The 7,451-nt window shown below is 41.9% G+C and overlaps 1 pseudogene; it reads left to right on the top strand.

The window, feature by feature from the left end:
• Positions 1-2,295: 2,295 nt before the first annotated feature.
• Positions 2,296-3,928, top strand: LOC114626485 (annotated as a pseudogene).
• Positions 3,929-7,451: the final 3,523 nt, after the last annotated feature.

Raw genomic sequence — 7,451 nt, 5'->3', positions numbered from 1 at the left:
GCACACACACACATCTATATCTATATCACGGGTATATATAATTCACTTAATAGGCACATTCTCTGAATGAGGATATTTTCTAGGTGCTAGTGATCCCTATGAGAAGATAGCAGTCCTTACTTTAGTAAAACTTAAAATTCTTTTGAGAAAGAAAAGTATTAAAAGAAGAGAACTAAACCATCTCACTACGCTGGATGCTCATAAGTGCCAGGCAGACACAGGAAGCACAGAAAGGTGATAGGTTATACGAAGAGTGTTCCAAGTGATGAGGCTATAGCTTTAGCAGGACTAAGGAAAAGGTGACTGAGGTCACATGTGAAGAAAGGCTGAAGGACAAGGTCAGGAAGATTATCCAAAGAAGAGTAGAGAAAAATCAAGTATGAAGGTCTTCAGTCAACAGAATGGCTGGCACGTATACAGGTGCCACTCAGTGGTAGAGCACATGCAAGAGACCCTAGTTTCAGTCCCCAGTCTTGCAAACAGCAGCGAAAGATTGAATGTGAAATAGGAAACTAAGCCAGGGAAGGCACTGAGGAGCCACAGGGCAGATGAGCAAAGGCTTTTCCATTTTTTTTACTATTTGACAGGGTACTTGGGAGAACTAAGAAGAATCTCCATAGCTGCCAGATGAAGAGGATCAAGAGTAAGGACGAGATCCCAATTTTGCATTTTACCCTCCATTTTAGCAAAGCAGGTAATAGGGCAGGGTTTTTCTGAGTGAGGCACCTGGCTTATGACTTTGAGATAATCACTAATTGAAGGTGTAGCAGGGAAGCCTCAAAACAAAAGTAGATATATTCAGTTGACCGATGCAGTAAGTTCACTAATACCAGGTTTTATCTGCCAGTGAATGGGGAGTGGATTGCCCACCTAAAAGTATTACCTCAGTTCAGCAAACACGGTCACTGTGACAGCAGCCCGTGGGTCTCATTCTGGCTCTGGAAGAAATATCAGACTCATAATAAAATGGCAAACTGCAAGTGCGTTTTTTTTCCGTTTTTTTTTCATCATGTGTTTCTTTTCTCAGATTTAATCTTAGATTTTGCCACCAATGCACCACCAGATTTCTTAGTATAAACAACCGGCTGTTTCAGAGATGAATTTCTTACATATGTCATTTCCTCTCTGGATAAAGAAACTGGGTTACATGCTCTCCAAGGTTCAAGCCTTTAATATTATTCATTTTCCTAAATTGCATTTGTTTTGAGTATCTATAAACAAGAGAATGGGGCTATTTCTATGTTTCCTGCCTTCTGAGAAGTGTCCGGAGGCAGTAACTAGGATGTCACAGCCTGTTTGTTACTAATTACACCCAGAGGCATGGAACATATTCGGCACATTTCGTAAATAAGTAAATAGGATCCAAGAAGGATGAAAGAGTGCTATCCATTTAGCTATCAGGTAGCCATCAGAGAACAAGCTAAGGTTGTACCTGTGCTGGCCAAATGATGTGGCCATGACAGAGCTGATCTGTTTATTTCCATAGCTTTAAGGATCTATTGCTCTCGATTCTCAGGGCACTGCTGAATACAGAAACAGCTGCCAAGAACCAGGCCATCCTACCAGAAGACACGTATGATGCTAGGCTTGTTAGCAGTTTCATCCTTACCTAATGTAACATTGCTGATGTGCCCAGTCATTTATATGTATTTAATTTCATCATTATAGGTTGAGCAGAAGGCAAGAATTTTGCCTGAAATCAAATTATAGAGAAATGCTTTACTGACCTTGAACCAGGCAGTCCTCTAACCTCAGGTTCCCTGCTTCGTCCTGTCCAACAATCACATTGTCCATCACAGAATGGTTAAATAGTCTTGAGTGTTGATTTACATCAGGTACTATATTTGCCACAAACAAAATTATGTATAGATTTTTTTCTCAAATCTTTGTTGCCTTTCTGAAGCAAGTATGTGTAATATTAAAGTATTAAACTCAGTGAAACTCGCTTGAGTTGAGACATAGCTACAGTAGAGAAAAATTATAGTGAGTGAGATTATACCTCTGGTTTAGGAGGACATTAGGGTGATCATCCAAGTTTGAGAGAGAGAGAGAGAGAGAGAGAGAGAGAGAGAGAGAGAGAGAGAGAGAGAGACTTTCAGCACTAAAGCCAAGAACTATCTATGTAAGAAAGACAAAATGAAAAATGATCACCCAGCACAACTAAACTTCCCTGTGTGGAAAATATGGAGCCTAAAAGGTATCATAGAAAGAGTACTGAGAGGTTCCAGAAGGCGGCGCGTGCGGTTGGGAATGCGGAGCGGACGAATTCGATTCAATGGGGTTCCGGGCCAGGCTATGGAGCAGGTGAACGAACTAAAGGAGAAGGGCAATAAGGCCCTGAGTGCTGGGAACATTGATGATGCCTTACAATGCTACTCTGAGGCAATTAAACTAGATCCTCAGAACCATGTGCTCTATAGCAATCGCTCTGCAGCCTATGCCAAGAAAGGAGACTACCAGAAGGCCTATGAGGACAGCTGTAAGACTGTTGACCTGAAGCCTGACTGGGGCAAGGGTTAGTCAAGAAAAGCAGCAGCCCTTGAGTTCCTAAACCGGTTTGAAGAAGCCAAACGAACCTATGAAGAAGGTTTAAAACATGAAGACAATAATCTGCAGCTTAAGGAGGGCTTGCAGAACATGGAGGCCAGGTTGGCAGAGAGGAAATTCACGAATCCTTTCAACTTGCCTAATCTGTACCAGAAGTTAGAGAATGATCCTGGGACAAGGACACTGCTCAATGACCCCACCTACAGGGAACTAATAGAGCAGCTACAGAACAAGCCTTCAGACCTGGGCACGAAACTACAAGACCCCCGGGTCATGACTACTCTCAGCATTCTCCTTGGGGTTGATCTGGGCAGTATGGATGAAGAGGAAGAGGCAGCAACACCCCCCACCCCACCTCCTCCCAAAAAGGAGGCCAAGCCAGAACCAATGGACGAAGATCTTCCAGAGAATAAGAAACAGGGACTCAAAGAAAAGGAGTTGGGAAATAATGCCTACAAGAAGAAAGATTTTGACAAGGCCCTGAAGCATTATGACAGGGCGAAGGAACTGGACCCTATCAATATGACTTACATAACTAATCAAGCAGCTGTGCACTTTGAAAAGGGTGACGACAACAAATGCCGGGAGCATTGTGAGGAGGTCATTCAAGTGGGCAGAGAGAACCGAGAGGACTACCGGCAGATCGCCAAAGCTTATGCCCGTATTGGCAATTCCTATTTCAAAGAAGAAAGGTACAAGGATGCTATCCATTTCTACAACAAGTCTCTGGCAGAGCACCGAACCCCAGACGTGCTCAAGAAGTGCCAGCAGGCAGAGAAAATTCTGAAGGAACAGGAACAGGTTGGCTTATATCAACCCTGACTTGGCTTTGGAGGAGAAGAACAAGGGCAATGAATGCTTCCAGAAAGGGGACTACCCCCAGGCCATGAAGGACTATATAGAAGCCATTAAAAGGAACCCAAGAGATGCCAAACTGTACAGCAACCGAGCTGCCTGCTACACCAAGCTCCTGGAGTTTCAGCTGGCACTCAAGGACTGTGAAGAGTGCATCCAGCTAGAGCCAACCTTCATCAAGGGTTACACATGGAAAGCAGCTGCTCTGGAAGCCATGAAGGACTATACAAAAGCCATGGAGGTGTACCAAAAGGCATTAGACCTGGACTCCAGCTGTAAGGAAGCAGCAGATGGTTACCAACGCTGTATGATGGCATAGTACAACAGACATGATAGCCCTGAGGATGTGAAGCGGCAGGCCATGGCTGACCCTGAGGTGCAGCAGATAATGAGTGATCCAGCCATGAGGCTCATCCTGGAGCAGATGCAAAAGGACCCCCAGGGTCTGAGCGAACACTTAAAGAATCCTATAATAGCACAGAAGATCCAGAAGCTGATGGATGTGGGTCTAATTGCAATTCGGTGATAACTTGATTTTCCCCTCTTCCCTTCGCCGATGAGGAAAGGTGAGCTGGGACGGTGGCGAGCAGCATTGGGCAGAGGGGGGAGAAGAAAGGCTTATCTTTATATTTATACATGCCTACAAGGAAGACAGACTCATCCAGCGCCACCTTGGGCCCTCCCAGCACACGCATGGTCTCTTCACTGCTGCCCTCAATTCCGAGTGTCCTTCCCTGCCCACCCCCAGCTTCCCCGTCACTGTCTCGGCTGTTCCCCTATAGTTGGTTATTTTTTATTTGGGGCAGTGGGTGCATACGGGGAGGGGAGGGTATTCTTCCCAACCTAGGGTCCCAGCTGTCCTTACTTGTTCTTACCCACATCCCTCCTCAATAAAACAAGCCAGTCAGGCGTGGTTATAAGTTGAAAAAAAAAAAAGAAAGAGTACTGAACTGGGAGCTAAAAATTAGTTTAGAATCCTGTCTTTGACGTATATCAACTGTGTAACCTAGAGAAGGCCATTTGTTTCCCTCTTGTCACCTCAGATTTCTTATATGGCAATCTTACATCAAAAATAATGATGTCAATAATGCTCATCTCCTAAAATAATGTTAAATGAAATAATCCACATAGGAAAAGTAGAAAACTAAAAATGATACAAATGTAAGGTCTCATTTTATTTGATGATTGCTTCAAAGAAGACAGCATGTCAGTAATTCATCTTATGGATCTGATCTATTTTGAAAATAAGCCAAGTTTCAACAAGCCTTGAATGATTTGAAAAGTCGAGTCAATTAACAGAATTGTCAAATCCACAATAACATCTGGGGACTGACTTGCTTGCTGATCTTTCTGCCATATATTTGAAGAATAGAACATTGACAATTATGTTATATTACTTATTTTTTTTTCTCTCTCACCAAATCACCTATGGGAAAATAGTTTTCAATTCCTTTGGATAATTACTTCTAAGTAGACTTTACACGAGTAGCAACTACATCCTCTCAACATGGTCCTCGCTCAATCAAAACCCTCACAGGATAATTTTTGAGGGAATGATCTATTTTTAAATTGTACTCCTTGGGACATTGTTATTAAGAAAAAGAAGAATTTAATTTCTGTAAATACCTGCTCATTTGCTCATTTATTTATTTAACTCATATTTCTTTAGAGTTCATCAGATCACCATTAGCATATTTGGCACAGACAATACAAGCAATGAGCAAGACAGGCCAGGCTCCTAACTTTGTGAGCTTCCATTCTAGTGGGAGGAAGTATATATTAAACACAGACAAGACCTTGGCAATTACATCCTTTGAATAATGCTGTGAATGACGGGTAGAGAGCTTTGATAAAGAGCAGTAGTTATTCTGTATTTGGACTGAAATATTTAGCAATCAAACATGTACTTCAACATTTACTAGTTTCATCTGGATTTAGAATAGAATCAAATCCATGTTTCATGTAGTTTTCTTTTCTTCCTTTCCCCAAAATTACTCAAGAGACACTCAGTGTAGGAGCTCCTTGTTCATCATTCTCTGTTCCTTGCTCATTCATCAAAGGTACCAGGCACCATGCTACATGCTAGGATAGAGTGAAGAAAACAAAGCAGATGAAATGCCTACTCTAATGGGGTTTGTATCCTACTGGGGGCAGGAGAGAAAAATGATACACGGTAAACCACGCAAAGTAAAAGTGAAGATGAACAAGAAAGGCCTTTCTGAAAAGATGGGATTTGAATAGAGAACATAGGAAGGCAAAGGAGCTCCTTCCTGTGTGGATTTCTCGTGGTTATTTCGTAAATAAAGGGAACATTAAGATGAATACTAAAGTGGAGTGTATTTTATTAAGATTTATTGTAAAATTATAAATATATATATACATATATACATACATACACACACACACACACACACATATACATATATATATTTGTGAGTGCAGGTATGTACCCACGGAGGCTAGAAGTGGGCATTGGATCCTCTGGAGCTAAAGTTACAGGTTGTCATGAGTGAGTCTCTGCATGGGTGCAGTGAACTGAACCCAGGTTCTCTGGAAAAGCACAAAGTGCTCTTAATCACTAAGCCTTTGTACTTGTAGCTTTGATGAATAATTCAATGGGCCATCATGGATAGAAGAAGGCAGAGGGAGGGTAATAATGCCAAATTATGAGGTCAGATAGCGCCGGGGGAACGTTTCTTAGGGGGGAAGTTTCTTAGTGACTAAGAAAGTTCTTTCAAGTTCTTTTAGTCCTACAGATAAAATAACTCAATAATAGACCCAAAAGAAAACTTGAAGACAATTTTATTACAATTTGGGGAAATCAAGCAACCAGAATACACATACAAACACAGGGAAGGCAATTTTGTGATCTGCCTGGAGGGAGGGAGCTAGGAAAGAGGAAGAAAGATAACAGGCTTTCTTAGAAGTGAAGAAAGCAGGCAGGCTCAGCAATGAAATTCTCTGAGCAACTGAGTGGAAGTAGAAGATGGGGTGGGTGTTTGCAGGTTTCCAGAGAGTGAGAATACTAGGGTAAGAAGATGGAGGGTTTTAGCCAGTGTCCAAAGAAAGGTAAAGTAGAAAGAGAAGAAAATGAGGACCTGTAACCAAGAACACTGAGCCAGTGGCTTCTGGGCTGTATGAGCATGTGTCTGATTAAGGAGACAGTCATTTCTCACAACTTATCATGTTTGCAGGTGTACCGTCTTTCTTTTCACCTTCTAACTTAAGGTTGTTCTTTTGAGGTTGCGAAACAGGATTTCCTCATTATCTCAGAAGGTCTTTGGACTGTGCAAGCAAGGGAAGCTCTTATTGTCTTTATCAAATGAGATTGTCAGTCTTTGGCAAAACCATTTGTAATGAGTGTTACTGGTGATTAATTGTGGCATTTCAAATTCTAAGGTGAGACAATTGTGATGTATCTTCTTTCCTCAAAATTAGTATATAATGAGAACATAGGAGGTAGGCTGCAAATCTGATTGAGGGAGAGAATCTAACCTCAATGTACTTCAAACCTTTGTTGGCTAATTATATATTAACTTGACACATACTAGAGTCATCGAAAAAGAGAGCACACTTGAGAAAATGCCTCCATAAGATCCAGCTATAAGGCATTTTCTTCAACAGTGATTGATGGTGGATGCCCCAGCCTACTGTGGGTGGTGCCATCCCTGGGTGAGTGGTGTTAGATTCTGTAAGAAAGCAGGCTGAGCAAGCCACGTGTATTGAAATTCAGTAAGCAGCACCTCTGCAGAGCCTCTGCATCAGCTCTCATCTCTTGGTTTCTGACCTGCTTGAGTTCCTGAGTTCCTATCCTCACTTCCTTTGGTGACTAACAGTGATATGGAAATGTAAGCCAAATAAACCCTTTCCTCCCCAACTTGATTTTGGTCACAGCGTCTCATCATATCAATAGTAATACTATTTAAGACAAAACTGTATTATTTCTAAGTTACCTAACACAGGAACAGCAGTAGGATGAAGCCATGTAAAACCTGGGGGTCCATCATAAGGAGTTTAGTTTTGTTAATCTGCTTAAAAAATGATGACAA

Source organism: Grammomys surdaster, unplaced genomic scaffold (assembly GCF_004785775.1).
Source record: "Grammomys surdaster isolate TR1022 unplaced genomic scaffold, NIH_TR_1.0 236, whole genome shotgun sequence".
Taxonomy (NCBI): Eukaryota; Metazoa; Chordata; class Mammalia; order Rodentia; family Muridae; genus Grammomys; species Grammomys surdaster.
Note: the sequence above shows the minus strand (reverse complement) of the source record. Positions and strands in the feature narration are given on the sequence as shown.